This window comes from Hyaena hyaena, unplaced genomic scaffold (assembly GCF_003009895.1).
Source record: "Hyaena hyaena isolate Hyena2069 unplaced genomic scaffold, ASM300989v1 scaffold_847, whole genome shotgun sequence".
NCBI lineage: Eukaryota > Metazoa > Chordata > Mammalia > Carnivora > Hyaenidae > Hyaena > Hyaena hyaena.
The window spans coordinates 184,928-201,294 of record NW_024081480.1 but is presented as its reverse complement, the minus strand read 5'-3'; the positions used below and the strand labels follow the sequence as shown (position 1 = coordinate 201,294).

Here is a 16,367-nt window from a genome sequence, read left to right as displayed (position 1 = left end):
AGATTATGGAACTGCCCAGCACAGGACCTAGAGTCTTCCTTTGTTCCTAGCTGGTGCTGCTGCGATGAAATGCTAGGACCAGAGCGAGGGCTGGCAAGAAGAGTGTGGTACTAGCACCGCAGCAACAGCTGCAGACTTTATACCATTGCTGCTGACCCTCTGGTCCTGTGAAGTGATCACACAGGTCACCATGGAGAATTTAGAATAGCCATAGGGGTAGGAAAACAGGAAAGACAGCATTACTCTGTCCTCTTCCCTGATCTTGCCTGGCACCTGTCTTTGGAAATCGGAGCACTTAAAATGTGCCAAACAAATACAAAGATCATGTGGAAGTCAAGAAGTCTAGGTTAACTATACATTTGAGATTTAGTTCTACTTTTCTATTCCAAAACACTGGAAGTGTCAAACCTTCTAGCAACGAGCTTGCCTTCTTGTTAACCCATTCACATTCATATTTTCCATTTTGCCCCATTTGTTTTCTAAACTGCAAGTGGGGGGGATGCTAGAGGACAATGAAATTTCATTTATTTAAATAGGGTAAAAAGATACAAAAAATTAGTGCTTAAGATGAAATTAGTTTTGTCATCTAAATAGTTCAACAAATGTATTCCATGTTTTGTAATTGTCCTCTGTTAAATATTCCTTGACTGTATCTGCAGGAAGATTTCAGAATTACAAAATGTCAAAACTTTACCACATGATGCAGGATATGCCTCAACTTCGTTCCTACCATATTTTCTCCTTTCTTAATGTTGCGACCGTTTTCAATTTCCATCTGTGTTTACTCACTGTCCTCTCCCCAGCCCACCAGTTACTCTTTTCCCCCAGAAGAGCATCTAAGATTTTATGGTTAGGTTCAAAGCTCCGTGTAATACAATCTCCTCCTACATCTCTGTTCTCATTTCCTACAACACCCCCTCTCATCCTCCCTTCGCTCCTCCTAAACTTCAAATACTGTCCATTAATTGAGTTAGCCAAAAAAATATCTCATTCCAAATGTTGCATCCTCCCCTACTAATATAAGCATATCCTTATCCTCTATTCTTAATATCCCTTGAGAAACGCACAATTGTTAGGCATCACATTACATAGGAATTTTCAGGTTTCGTCATACTGTAACTTTACTTTTCCTGTAAAGAATTATTTTTGACAACGTACAATGGCTGTGAATAACAGTTTGCAAGTAACTTTTCAAAATATTGGATAGAATATTATCTATAAAGACAAAAATCATTCACTTACTGTTGAGAAAAAAATCCCTACCTTATTTTGTTCATGTTCAGAAATATAGTTTTAAATAGCAGGATATTTCAGATAGGGGTGCCTGGGTGGCCCAGTCAGCTAAGCATCTGACTCTTGATTTTGACCTAGGTCATGATCTTGTGGTTAGTGAGTTCGAGCCTTGCATCTGGCTCTGACTGACAGTGTTGAGCCTGCTTGGGATTCATTTTCTCCCCTCCCTCTCCCCCTCACCTCCGTCCCTCCCTCGTCTCTCCCCCATCCGTGCTCTCTCTCTTTCAAAATAAATAAACTTAAAAAAAAAGGAAATTTGAGGTAAATAGGTGTTGTGGCTTTTTATTAATCAACTGGAGAGCTGCCTGATTTTTCATTTTGCCTTATGTGTACTACCTTGACTTTAGCAAAATTTGAGTGTCTCCAAGTAGAGAGAGGTAGATTTCTAATACATACCATATCTAGGAGCATAAATTTAAATGATAGTAGGCTACGCTTGAATTCCTGATTTTTTTTTTTTTTTTAAAGACCACAGCATTAAGTAGCTCACCAAAGAAAGTGTCATGCCTCTTTTGGGAGGACTTGTTATAATAACACATAGAGAAGCAGTGTTTTTATTACTAACCGTTTAATGATCTAAATGAATTTTGTCCCCAATCCTTACTATTTCGAATTAGTTTTGAAGCATTCTAAACAAAACAGGTTTAGGGATTATTTTATGGTTTATGGAAAATTGGAATAACCAGATCATGCCATAAGTGGTTTCACCTACATCTTTATACATTTATTCTCAGCTCCCTAAATCCAGCTATCCAGAGAACTGATTGATCTTATTTTCAAATGTTTTTTGTGTGAAAATTTATAAAGCAACACTTGCAGAATTACAACTCATTAGTTAGACCTGATTTTCCTGCTGTGTCATTTTATCTTAATTTAAAATTGCTTTCAAATAATTTCAGCTGATAATTACTTGGTTATTTATTCAGAATATGAGCAGTAATTTCAGAGACAACAGCCAGGTAGTCATTCTTCTGGTTTTTGCAGTCAATTTTTTTAAGCATTATTATGAAAATAAATAAATAACACTTATAGATTTGAAAGAGATAGAGACATAGAGAATTGTAACAAAACTGTAAGTGATTTTATGAAATTAACAGATTCAATCAAGATATTGAACATATATAACAGCTGCAATTTGATCGAAATGGTTGGTGCTTCCAAACCTACCACACAGTCAGCACTTGTATGATCACTGATGCTCAGTGAAGCAGAAATCCAGACTTAAAGCCGGTCAACAAAATTAAGCATAATTATAATGGCACTTGAGATGTAGCCTATATTGTTTATAGAATAATGTCTTTACTGAATTAACTGTGGATTTAGGAATAAATGTTTTAACAGTAATCCACAAAGGTTACCGTGGAAAGAGGCAGGATTATTTTCTGGAAAAGATTCTAAACCTGAGATAGCAAGTAATTACTTATTCTCTCTGAATTTTACTATTTTTATCCATTTTGATGGACTGTGTAAAATAGCAGTATTAATCAATTTAAACTTCCTGGAAGTCATGTTTATCCTTTATTTGAGTCAGTTATCAGTTTGGTTTTATTTACATTTATTATACGCGGTTTAGAAAATACTCACATTTTTAAAGATATATGGTTTAAAAATATTATTTAGTTAATTGTATTTAGTTAATTATATTAGTAATTATATATTTTATATTGTGAGTATATATTGCAAATCATCTCTTGTAAGTTGCTCATAATTTAATGCCCTTCAATATAAATTTAAAGTGAGAAAATATTATTTACCAGAAATTGATTTCTGTGCCAAAATAAGTGATCAGTTTTCAATCAAATTTGGGCCTCCTTTGCATTCTGATGATCTATGTTTTAAAATGATTTTTTATGTTTCTTTTTTTTTTTAATTTTTATCTATTTCTGAGAGAGAGAAAGACAGTGACAGCGTGAGCAGTGGAGGGTCAGAGAAAGAGGGAGACGCAGAATCGGAAACAGGCTCCAGGCCCTGGGCTGGCTGTCAGCACAGAGCCCGATGCAGGGCTTGAACCCACGAACAGTGAGATCATGACCTGAGCCAAAGTCGGATGCTTAACCGACTGTGCCACACAGGCACCCCATGATTTTTTGTGTTTCTTTGAAGAGAAATATCCAATCGTTCAATTCTAACATTAAATTTGAGCATGAAAACCCTAATTTTCATTATAACTGTGATGGCACAGTAATGAATAGCAGTAGCAATTGCTATTATATGTTGTTTAAAAGATCCTGTAAAATTCGGATAAAATTTAACTGTGTACTTTGTAGATATAGAATATTCCTCTGAGAGTATGACACTTGCAATGTTTTAATAATGCCACAAAATCAAGATTTAGTTTTTCTATCCATGTGCAGATTTTAGATGACTGGATTTTTTGTGAGTTAGAATTAATAACTGATTCGTGCAGGAATTCCTTGAGCTCAAAAACTAATAGCATTATAAACATTTGCCTAAATTTTCTATATTCAAGATGCTTTTAGGTTTTCTTTGGCCATTCTTTGAAAAGGACCCCAGGCCTAAATTTTTCCAAGGTAATATTACCTTTTCTTCTTAAATTAAGGAATACCATTTTTATGCAAGATCATAAGATGACTGAAAGAAAACATTTCTTTTGCAAATAGTCTTTGCCTTATTTAGCATTATGGGATTCTTCAGTAATGATAACAATATTAGAAATTACCTAAATTCCTCAGGATTTACTATTCCACAGTATGCTCACTGCCTTTTTATTACTTTTCCCATTCTTTGGTTATCATCTTGGGCTCTTCCACTTCCTACTCCCTGACACTTTTCATTGATATTTAGCTTTGCAGCTAGAGTGCAGCTCTAATAAATAATTCACTATTTGAAAATGAATGAAACATATATAATATATTCTACTCTTTCCAGAATATATATATTTCTCTGTTTGTGCTAGCACACAACAGTAGCATGGATAATGAAGCTGATGATAATATATTAGTAAAGGGACCAGAATTAAGGCAAAACTACAAGGCAACCCGAAATGCTACTCCAAAGAGAGAGTCTTTAAGTAGTTTTTCTTCTTCCACCATGAGGCAAGCCATCCTCAGTCTTCTTCAAGAAAAAAAAAATTATAAAAAGGAGAAGGGTGGAATAGGGAATCGTTAGTCAATATAATTCTTAAAAAGCATCTGTTTTCTTAAACTTTAAAGTATATATTATAGTCTGTCCCTATCTATATGTGAAAATACTTGTAAAGCCCCAATCATCTTAAGATTTTAAAATATATAATATTAAGTTGTATTATGTTCAGTATGTTTACATGTAACATATATTAGTTCAGATATATAGGATACATGGATATGTGTGTATATGTATATATGTGTATGCCTAACTATAATGCATACATAGACATAATTAGTAGTCAAACATAACTTTTATTATTTACATATTTTCTTCCAGTTTTTCCATTAGGATACATTTTTATTTAGGGGATCTATGATTGTAATTATGTTTATTACCCATAGTCAAACATAGACTTGGGCAAATATTGACAGTTTTCTTTTTAATTCAGCAGTGCCTAGACAGAAAATAATTTTGCTAAATTTTTCTTTTCTTTCATCCTACATCATCTGTTGTTCAAACTGAAGCATTCGTTTAAGTATGCCACAAATACATCATCTGCATTCTTGATTCAACTCATTTAAACTATGTCTTCACTTTGAATTTGTATAACACAAAGTATGTAGGAATATATGTCATAATTCAAAGTAATTTTTACTACCCTCAATTTTTATGTGTTAATGTTGTCCCTACATCTAAAACTATAAATTTCTTAAAGACAGGGGTTAAAGTATATTTTTTAAGAAGAGTAAATGGTCATGAATAAGCTGAGAAAGATATTAATTGAGCTTTCAACTACTCTTAAAATAATTTATAATAAAGATTCATTGTTTTCTCTAATTGAAAATGTCATTTAGCATGATATAAATTTCCAAACCATGTGAATGGTAATTTTAGATGTATAGTTTAATTTTCAACATCAGACATTCTACTTAATAAACTAAGTAAAAACACTTGATTTACTCTCGATTATTTAATTATAATTGTTTATCTGATAACAAAGAAATCTTGCTTTATAGCCAGAAACTGACTTCTCCCAGTGAGAGAGATTCATTTATAAATAATTCACATTTTTGCTGTAATAGATTAGAATAAAAATGACCCAAAAGTCAACTCACTGTATGATATAGAATGTCTCTATGGTCATTAATTTGACAGCAAAAGAAGCCACTCAACATCTGGGTACATCTGTAAGGACTGCTTTGCCTGTATTTTTCAGTAGTTAACTATACACCTTTAAAGCTCAACTCTTAAGGATTCTGGATAATTAATTTAGATATAAATATCGGAAGCATCATTTTTTTAATAAAAGAGACATTGTTAACAGTATGTATATAGATCAACTTAATTATATGAAAACAATGAGTGAAAAGCTATGGAGATTTATGATACTGTGGCAATTAGAGTTTCGAATCACTTTGAAGTCCCCATTAACTTCTGTGTTTAACCATGATTAATTGCTAAACCTTATAGTATTTCTAACATGAGATATATGAGCATGACCACATTACTTCTGAGGACTTTGTTATATGATGTAAATCTGAAAAATGGAGATTATTAAATATAAATGCAGTGTATTTGTTGGTGATTAAGTTAAGTTACAGTGCTTTATAGGCGTTGCAAACACAAATGCCTATGGTCACAATGCAGGTGACATAAAAAGATGTAGAAGGAAACTCAAAACAGTGGGGAACAGTGGAAATGGGTTATCCCATGAAAAATCCTCTAAGTCTTGTGAAAAGATATTCAAATTCAAGATTTCAAAACCTGTGCCCAACAAATAAAGCATGTCTCCAGGTCAGATTCAGTCCGTACTCTGTCAGTTTGAATATTTACTTACATAGTAGGATGCAGAAACCCAGCTGTTGTCGTTTTTTTTAATGTGTGAGCTGTATGATAATAGTATAGTGTTAAGAGAGATCAAAATGATATAAGTAGAAAAAATAGCCAAATAACATAAGCTAGAGATTTGGTATCATGATGAATATCCTTCAGTTTTTTTCATACATCTTACATTGTTGCATTTTTGCCTTGGCAATATGATAATAGATATTAATAACATATTTAGTAGGTAAATAACATATTTAATAGATGCATCTAATGTATGCCTGCATTATAATCAATCATGTAGGTATGACATAATTTATCACCCCCTTCTTATTTGTATTTAATTTTTTTCAATATTCTAAATTTCATGGTGAACTTTATTTTGTTTTAGTATTATTTTTTCCTTTTTTTGCATTTGTGTCTATTTCCAAAACTAAAATAATTCCCAAATTATTCTCTAGAATTTGTATTATCACAAAGAACTTATAGGATTCTCTCCTACAATAACTGCCAAAATAATTAGTATTTAAATATTTTCTAATTTGCTGAAAGAAAACCATATATTTACAAATGATTACGACAGTACTTGAATGACCAGGCTTCAGTTAAGCATACCCAGGTATAAATAAAATGTTAATTCTATTGGCCTCATCATTTCTCAGATAGTATCTATTAAAAATCTTGAAATGTAAAGAACCCATATGAATAGATTTTAATACTCCCTATCGTACATATGCTTCTTTCTATTAAAAGGATATACATTTAAATTGATAAAGTTCCCTGTGGTTTCCAATCATGGATGTGACAAGCACATTTATAAAAAGAACTAGCAAAAAATAATAGCTATACTTTCACAGTTTAGGATAAAAAAGCCTCTGATGCTTTTTGAAATGGTAAGATGGCTAGTGCAAAAGTAACTATACTTTGAACATAGAAGACTTAAAAGGCACATGGAAGGAAAGATCAAGTGAATTGTTCCATTATTTTATTTTTGGTGAGCCATTGATTTGCTCTATGGTTCAACTTACTTTACCATGTCTCACTAAGGCAAAAACACTGTAGAATAAATTGTTCATATTCTGTATTCTTCATTGTAGCCAAGATAGAATTTTTCTTTTCATTGTTACATACCTTGGGAGTTAACAAGCATTCGTAGCTGAATAATTATACTATGACAGGTATGTGATATCTGCATAAACTCAAATTAAGCTCCTATTAAAACCATAACCTACATGAAGTACGAACACATATGCTTTCCGTTTTCCTTGGTTTATACCATTAATTTTAATGATGACAAAAAGCAGATGAATTATGTCACTGTTTGTTTGAGGAACCCAGATAAATTCAGGTTCCTTGAATTTAGAGGGCAAATCCTATTTAATCCAGCTGTAAGGACTGTATATTGTTACTAGGAAGACAATGAATAAAGTCGTACTAATTTTCCATAAACTTGGAAACAAAGTAGTTTCATGTATCTTTTCTTCAAATAAGGTTAGAAATATGTTCATTCCTTTTACTTCTTTTTGTTATATTAATAGTATAACGCAAGGACTATATTAAATGCAGTGTTATCTCTCTTGATCAATTTAGTGAAGATCGATTCAAGGGCTAATATATGCATGACCTACAGGAAATACAAAATTGAGTTAAAGAGATACTATTATAGCAGCATTTTATGTTTGATGTGTGTTACTGAAGTCACATTGTTGTACAAATCAAGCACAAAAAATAAGTTGTTATAATTCCTCCAATTATCACTGTTTCTAGAAATTGATTACCTGGCTCTGTTATATACTAGCTATGTGACCTTAGGCAAGTCATATTTTATATTTTCTCTTTGCTACTTGATCTACAAAACTAGGATAATCACCTTATGTATTTTAAGGTGTATTGTGAAGTTAAAAAGCAATACCTACAAAGCACTTAGGAGACTGTTTTGCCAAGAGTTATTCAACAGGTATTAGCTATTATTTTCATTGAAAATGAGTTATCAACATGCTTGCATAACAAGATGTTGTGTTCATAGTGTATAATAATCAAGATAATTAGATTTCTATATTGCTTAAATATGCTTCTTTATATTAGTATATATTTTATTTAATCCTTGAAGCAAATCTATGGATTATTTCCATTTCATAGATAACAATATTGGCACTTCAAAAATAATCTGTCAGTGGCACAATGAGTCATAAAATCTAGATTTCATAATCCGTGAACAGTAATATTGTGTCACATCTACCAGAGTACAAATAACAGCAGTATTCTTGATCACAAAAAAGCAGCATGTCCTCTGGAGACCAATTTCAGAAGTAAGATTTCTGCCATACAAAAGCAATGCTTGGACAAACCATAGACATTAAAATCAGTGAGCCCAGGGCCCAGCCATCCCTGCTTAGGTTTAACCTACAGATGAGCTTAGTGAGAATGTTGTCTACCCTAATGAAGTTATCCTTCCTTTATTTTGGATCTTAAGACTATCAGGAACGGAAATTATATTCAATAAAGTCTGCATGAATGTATCTAGAAAGTGATCATGGGTCATGAATATTAAACTAAACTATATATAACTGGTATATTTTTATTTTTAATAGATAAAATTCATTTTTGTTAAAACAGTTATATAGTGGGTTTTGCAGCTGGACTTACTGAGGAAAATTCCCTTTTCCAAGGCAAACATATTTAAAAAATAGTGGCAATTTTTGAATAAATATAATAATTGACTAAATATTTTAGCATCAAATTACTGCATTTTGGACGTAAAGCCAAATATTACTGTTATGGTATCTCTAAAACTACTCAAAATATTAGTTAATAAGAAAAGACGGTATTGTTAGTATACTCAGACTTAAAAATCCTTACAGGTATAAATCCTTTTTTTAAATCTCTCTTTCAATCTTTCACCAAGGTTTGTCTGGGTTTTTTATTTCCAGCTAACAGTCATATAATTGCAGTGATGTTTTGTTTCTTATATTGCAGAGAAAGATAAAATTCTAATATGATATGATCTGAAATGGCTACAGTCATAATTAAATATAAGGCAGATTCATACATTATAATCATTGCAGCAAATACATTGGCTTTATTTTATATAGCATACAGTAACAGCGACCAGGCCTACATTTCTTTTGTACCTTCCTATAATGTATAAAGCTAATAACTTTTTCTGACAGACTAGTTTTTATGAAGTTTAGTATTTGTTAGTGGTCTTGTGCTTTCCTGAAGAGCCAAGGACTTTCAGAAGTTCTCAGCTTTGAAATAACTATGGAGAATAAGGTGATCCAAACAGGCCAAGAAATTAAGTTAGAGTCATTAGAATAGCAGAAGGATTGAGACAAATTTAGAAGCTGAGTTCATAAAAATAAGCGAATTCTAAGTAACAGTGTATAGAGGATGCAAAGGAAATGGGTTTTAAAATCTGGATAATCCCTGCGTTATGCTCAAGGATAGAGGGGACAAAGAACTAGAAGCAAATGTCCACGTTCAGAGTGATAGGATAATAGAATCACACCATATTAGAAACAAGGAAGCCTTTAGAGAATAACTAATTTGGAAACTCTTATCATAACTACATAGAATCAATAAACCCTAAAGACTGCTTACAAAACATGTATATGCTCAGCTTTAGTTTTCTTGAGGAAAGATGATTCTCATGTAACAGAGTTAAGAAACGTGAGCGACACAGGAGCTTGACCAAATAGCTTGACCAAGACACAACATACAGCATACAAAATTCCTTTAAATTGCTGCAGTGTGTAACAAGACCTGGTTCTCCCTTCCCCAGACTAATGGTTCTTTTCCTTCCAGCAGGCATGCATGTCTCTAAATCATCCTGCACATCACTGTCAGATTCATCATAATATTACACCTCTTTGATGCTATTGTTCTCTAGCTAAAATTATCACTGTGTCACTGACACCTTCTGAGTACACACTAAAGTGCTTACTTTGGCACAGAAAACATTCCACAGTTGGATTCCAAATGTATTTTTCAGCCTTATCTCTTAATGTATGTATATATTCTTCGTTATCTAAACTCGACTTTGTTATTTATCAAATAGGACCTTATTTTTGAGGGAATTTTTTCATGCTGTTTCCCCTAGATAGAATAATCTGCTTCGTCTGCCCTTTCTCTATGAGCTCCTCTAGCCCTCTGCACCCACAACTAATGCACACACATATACACACATGCATACTCACAGATACACTTGTCTCCCACCAAAATACATCTTTTAAGGATAAAATCAAACAGAGCCTTTCCTCATGTGCTGAAACAGAAAATTTTGTCCATTTTGAACTCCTATGGTTTCCAATTTCTACTATTTTAGGGTATATTACATAATATGTACGGTACATCCATTTTTAATGTAGTGGTTAAAAACAAAGATTTGAAAGAGTTCTGTTATCAAATTTGGTTACTTATAAGCTTTATGATTTTGATTATTATATGTAAAATGTCTCAGCTTCTCATCTACAAAGCTAGTATAATAATAATTGGCTTATTTGAAGATGAAACTGAAATAATATACTTGAAATTCCAGGATATTGTTTACATTTACTGTGTTTATTGTTAAGTGAAATAGCTACCAAATAGCTTTATAAGCATTGTAATATTGTGTGTGTGTATATATATGTGTTTATATATAAGGTGCTATTATATATGTTATATATTATATATAATGTGCTATCGCTATATAATTTTTGTTGTAATTTCTTGTACATTCCATTGATATAAATAGACATTTTACTTTCACATTTCAAACATAATTCTTAGTCACAGATCAATATGTATTCACCATATTAATGGTTATTTATATTAGTGTTCCATAAAGCTTATGTAAGTTAAGAAGTTTCCATAATAGATCTAAAGATGAAAATGCCAGTAAGAAATTATGTATTTTTAGAAGTACAAAATTACATTTAGCAAGTGCACACAGCTCCTCTAGTATGCTATTCCATTTGCTTATATCCAAGAGATCCTTGAAGTAATTTCTGTTAAGTACAAAATGGTGAGGTTATACCAGAACGACAGGATACGCAGGAGAAATAGTATGTTGGTGAAAAGGTTTTGAAAATTTTGCAAAGGGTGGTGCCTGGGTGGCTCAGTTGGTTAAGTGTCTGACTTCAGCTCAGGTCATGATCTCACAGCTAATGAGTTTAAGCGCCATGTCAGGCTCTGTGCTGACAGCTCAGAGCCTGGATCAGCTTCAGATTCTGTGTCTCCCTTTCTCTCTGCCCCTCCCCTGCTCATGCTCTGTCTCTCTCTGTTTTACAAAAATAAATAAATGTTCAAAAAAATTTTTGTAAGTTTTGCAGAGGAACATTCTGGTCATTTTACCCTCAATGAAGATGTCTCTAGTAAAAGGAGTAATATTTATTAATAAGGCCCAATGAAAATTAAAGAGGAATAGGGATGTAATAACAAAAGGACTGTATGGTTATCCTCTTTGTCACTAGGTTTTGTTCTTATCCTTTAGAGTAAGAGTAAACTCATATTTGAAGTATACAATAAGTGTCAATAATATATTAATAGTAACACAATAACTTGAAAAAGTTAACTTGTATTTCCTCAAACTCACTTTGAAACTTGCTTTAATATGTGAATTTTGTGGTATGCCTCTACCACACATTTGTGTTCACTGGGTCATATCCTTAATTTATTAGCCACTAGAGGCCAGGGCTTTTGTTCTTTCTATCCCTGAGCTATAGTTTTTCTACAGAGTCTCATTCATTCACTCATTCTTCTACTGAGCTTTAACTCAGTGCAAAGTTCTGTTATAGTATTTGAGAAAAAATAATAAAAATAACATCTTTTTCTCTACTCAAAATGATTTGGTAGGAAAAAAAAAAGAACACATGCATCATGGAATATCAAGGCTAAAAGTAACAAATGACACTAAGAGGGTATGAATAGATTGCTTGCAAGTTCCAGGGAGAAAATATTTTTTCTGCTATGGAAAATCAATAAACATTTAATGGATTGTGTAGTATGACCTGAACTTTAAGTAATGAGTAAAATGTATACCTGCGTAGATTAAAGAAAAGTGGTTCAAATGGAAGAATGACACACAAGAATTCATCTGTACTTTCATTAAATGTTACTTAATATAACCCTGGTTAATAAAAAATAGAAAAGTAGTGTTTTTAGTATAATTCCTCCTTGTAGATTTTACGGACTTTTTTTTTTTTTTTTTTTTTTTTTAACCATGACTCTGGTGTGATGACAAGTCATCTTTCTGTGGAGGCCTTCTGATTTCCACTTTTCTTCTTTGCTGTTAAGGGAATGGGATTCTGGATCTAGAGCTCCATGTCTAGTAGAACTGTGACAGTGGAAATGTTTGCATCTATGCAGTACTGTATTTACAAACCTCATGTGACCATTGAGCACTTGAAATGTAGCTAGTGTGACTGAAGAATGGAATTTTTAGTTTTAATTAATTAAACAGCCACATGTGGCTCATGGCTATAATATTGCACAACATAGATCTAGTCACCTTTTAGGAAAAGTAAATTCCATATGAATTTGATCCACAAAAGCATCTCCTTTGGGCAAAATGCAGTATGCCACAATATTTCCTGTGAGATCCTGTTACATCCCGTCTTTACTGAAGCCAATATAGTCATTGCCTTCATAGTATTGTTAATTAGGATATACACAAAGGGAGCTAATAAATTATATCTGCAGGAATCTCTGAAGACTTCTCCTAGGAAGAGACTTTTTAATTTACTCTTAAAGGAAAGGAAGTTCACCCTGGGGTTGAGGGCTGAGTGTAAGTGAGGGAAGAAGAAAGAGGTCTTAGGCAGAGATGAGAAAAAGAATAGCGTGACCAGAGAATATTTGATAATTCAATATAACTTTCAAACAAGGTGTCATTACCAAGAGCAGGAGAGGAGAAAGGAATTTGAAAGAAAACAGAATAATATATGTTTTTAAATACTGTCCAAGTATTGGTTTGACTTAATTTTATTTAATTTTCCACTCCAAATGGTCATTCTATCATATATATGTAGGATTTTCTTTTTTTTCTTTTTTTTTTTTTTACAAACATCATTTATGTTTTAATCATTAAATAAAACAACTAAAATTAAACTTTGTTCCCTAAATTTATTACTTGGGGAAGATTGAGATTTAGAAAATTTATTGCCATGATGTCACCAACGGTTTATAATTTATAAGACTTTGGATTAGACATTAGCACAGTTATTATTTCCTCTAATGCCTTACCTCACCACAGTCTAATAACATTCAGGAAATCCAAAAGACAAAGGGGAAAGAGTGGTCTTGAAAGCTAAAAATAGTTGCTGAAAACTGATGCAATCATGTAATAAAATATAGCCCAATAACTTATATGATATGCTCATAGTATCTGCTAAAGCAATTAGAATCCACGCAGCTAGATTTTTGTTTGTGTATTTCTAAAAATGAAAATCACTTCAGCCCAAATAAGACACATAAGCTATGAAGTTTAATTATGTACATTGGTCTTAGAATTCCTGGTCTTATTACTTACACATGTGATCTATCTAACACTCTTAAAACAGAAAATCATTGAGTAGCAATCAGATTTCAAAAGCCCTTTTAAGCCCAGCCAGACGGGTTGTCTGTGTGATATGTTACATATGACAACATAGGATGTTATTCTCCCGTTATATTAACACACAGAGCTTTTTTTTTTCTTTCTTTTTTTACAATGGGTTTAGTCTTCACACATCTAATAGGTCTTGCTTACAAGACAAAAAACAGCATTATAGTTGTTTTTTCTTACCAATCACATCAGGCATATTAAAAGGATAGTAAGTTAGTTGAGAAATTTTATACCTATTATAATTTGTGATATTTTTTCAGGTAAGCTTTTGAACTAGACTGTGATCTAGCTATAAGTAAGAAAAATTTTCATCACATCTTGGGAATCCAAGGCATTTACATATATTTTAAATAGCTCTCCCAATTTTCACTGATGCATATATAGGCAGGCATTCCCAGTGTGGCACAAGAGGTATCGATCAATATAGGAAAGAATTATTTTATTGTGGCAACAATAGACAGTGGAAAAATGAAATTAATGACTATTTTTAGAGAGCATACTAATTTGAGTTTCAGAAGGATGTAGGAATTGCCTGAGGCCCAGAATTAATAAAACACAGATCCAGAATAATACTCAGTTCTGTCTGATATCAACACTTTTGCACCCCATTATTGTACGTAATGGTATGAATTTTACACTATAAACATTTGTATATAAGAAATGTCTTTTACCTTCCTATTCAGAAATCAAATTATACTTATTCAGACTACCTGTCAGTAAGCTGGAAAGGAAATTCATTGTTTTACCCTTTAGTAAACCTGTATAAGAATATAGAATTACATGATGGATACACAGAAATTTGGGTGAGAGTTACATTTAAAGGAAAAAGGGAAAAGGAAAAGGCCAGCTCAAAGCACATTATCTGACACCATGGCAAAGGGTAATTTTTTATCTTCTCTTGAACCATAACTGACATGCTTAACCTCTGTTCTATGAAGTTTAATCCGTTACCTTGTAAGTCAAATATCAAACGTAAGGTTGGAAGTACTTCTTATCTACCTTGGCATTGTCTTACTAACTTGGACACATGATCCCAGACATTCAGTGTCTCGTACTTTGATGGATTATCTCCTTTATCTTTGTCAGTATCATAAACTGTCTTATGAAGACAAGAAATTTATAGTAATATTTATAACAGTATTTTTAGCTGCACCATCATTTCCTGCTGCTTCCTTATTGTGAGAAATAATCATACATACAAATTTTAATAACATATTCTGTGATTTGTGGCAATAGAGTATGTATCTTTTACTGAGCATATCTTTTGGGCTATTACTTAATTTTTATCAAAATATTTCTAAATAATACTCAAGAGATTCTTCTGTGCTTTTTCTTGGCATGTGTCAAGTTTCATGTTATAATTTTAACATTCAAGTGCCTATGATAAATTTGTATTTGTAAATAAGTTTATAATTTGGCAACTGTCCTAAAGTAATATTTTTTTCAAATTATACTAGGAAAGTTTACAATAATGATAACAATATGTGCTAAATTTGAATATTCTTTGGTTATAGTGGTTATGTGAACAGTATTAAAGTAAAAGAAAATTGTGTTTGGTTTTCTATTTTGCTCCTTTATTTCAGTTCTTTAATCCTCACAATAAACGTGAGGTTAGATATCCTATCACCATTGGCTTTGAGAGACCTAAACTCAGAGATATTAATAGTTGAAAGAAAAAAACAGAGGTAATCATTGAGCCAAGGGGGGCCTGACTTTTGACTCACTGACCTTCCCATTAAAGCTTAGCACAATTCTGAGAAACCCCATAAATTTCTGTGCTCTGTAAGTTTCAGAACTCAGCTAAATGACCATCATTGCTAGGGGTAGCTAATTACCAAATACTGAATTACTGCAAAGAAAGGCTAAAGTCAGTAATTCTCACTCACAGTAATAAAGATAGCAAACATTGTTGGTTGGCTTCCTTTTTCACTCTTCTTCCCTACCTCAAATGAATTTAAAGAGTCAAAATTTGAAACTCTGCCATTAGTTCCATCAGAAATATTAAAGTGATCCTTATTGGCCATAAAATGAATACCCTTTATTATTCTAAGGAGGTAGAAAATACTATATGTGAAGAGTAGAGAAATTGCCAAAAAAGCTATTTTATTTCAGCTTGTGGACAAGTTAATGTGCTACTGGAAAAAGCATGTATATTCTGACCTAACTCATTCCCAGAGCACTTGGTTCTAAAAAAGAGTGTTTAGAAATTACCCCTCTCCTCAATTTACTCCATTGTCACGTAGACATTTCAGTGGCTAGACACATTCTGAGAACCGGGTCTCAGTCATGAGTTACTTCCTTCCTTATTAAGGCTTTTGTTGCAGTGCTTTCTAGAATACTTTCTACCTTGGTACCTGTGCATATTTCTGTATGTAGTGAAATGTTCACTCCAGTTCTGGGTGCCTGAGCCTCAGCTGAGCAGATTTCCCTGTGATAAAAATATGTCACCTCTGTGCTAGTGTTCTGATGACACTACCTTTAGGCAACACCTCTCCTAACATACAATGTGACTTTTCACACTTAGAGAAATTAAGAAAGACAGTTTCAGGTATCTCCCACCTTCTGGTGTGCTCCAGAGAAA

General features: G+C 32.6%; 1 protein-coding gene across 1 annotated transcript in view; it reads left to right on the top strand.

Moving 5' to 3' along the window:
* Positions 1–16,367, top strand: part of SEMA3A (semaphorin 3A) — a 204,203-nt gene that overhangs the window by 100,614 nt on the left and 87,222 nt on the right. The gene's annotated exons all lie outside the window — the stretch shown is intronic.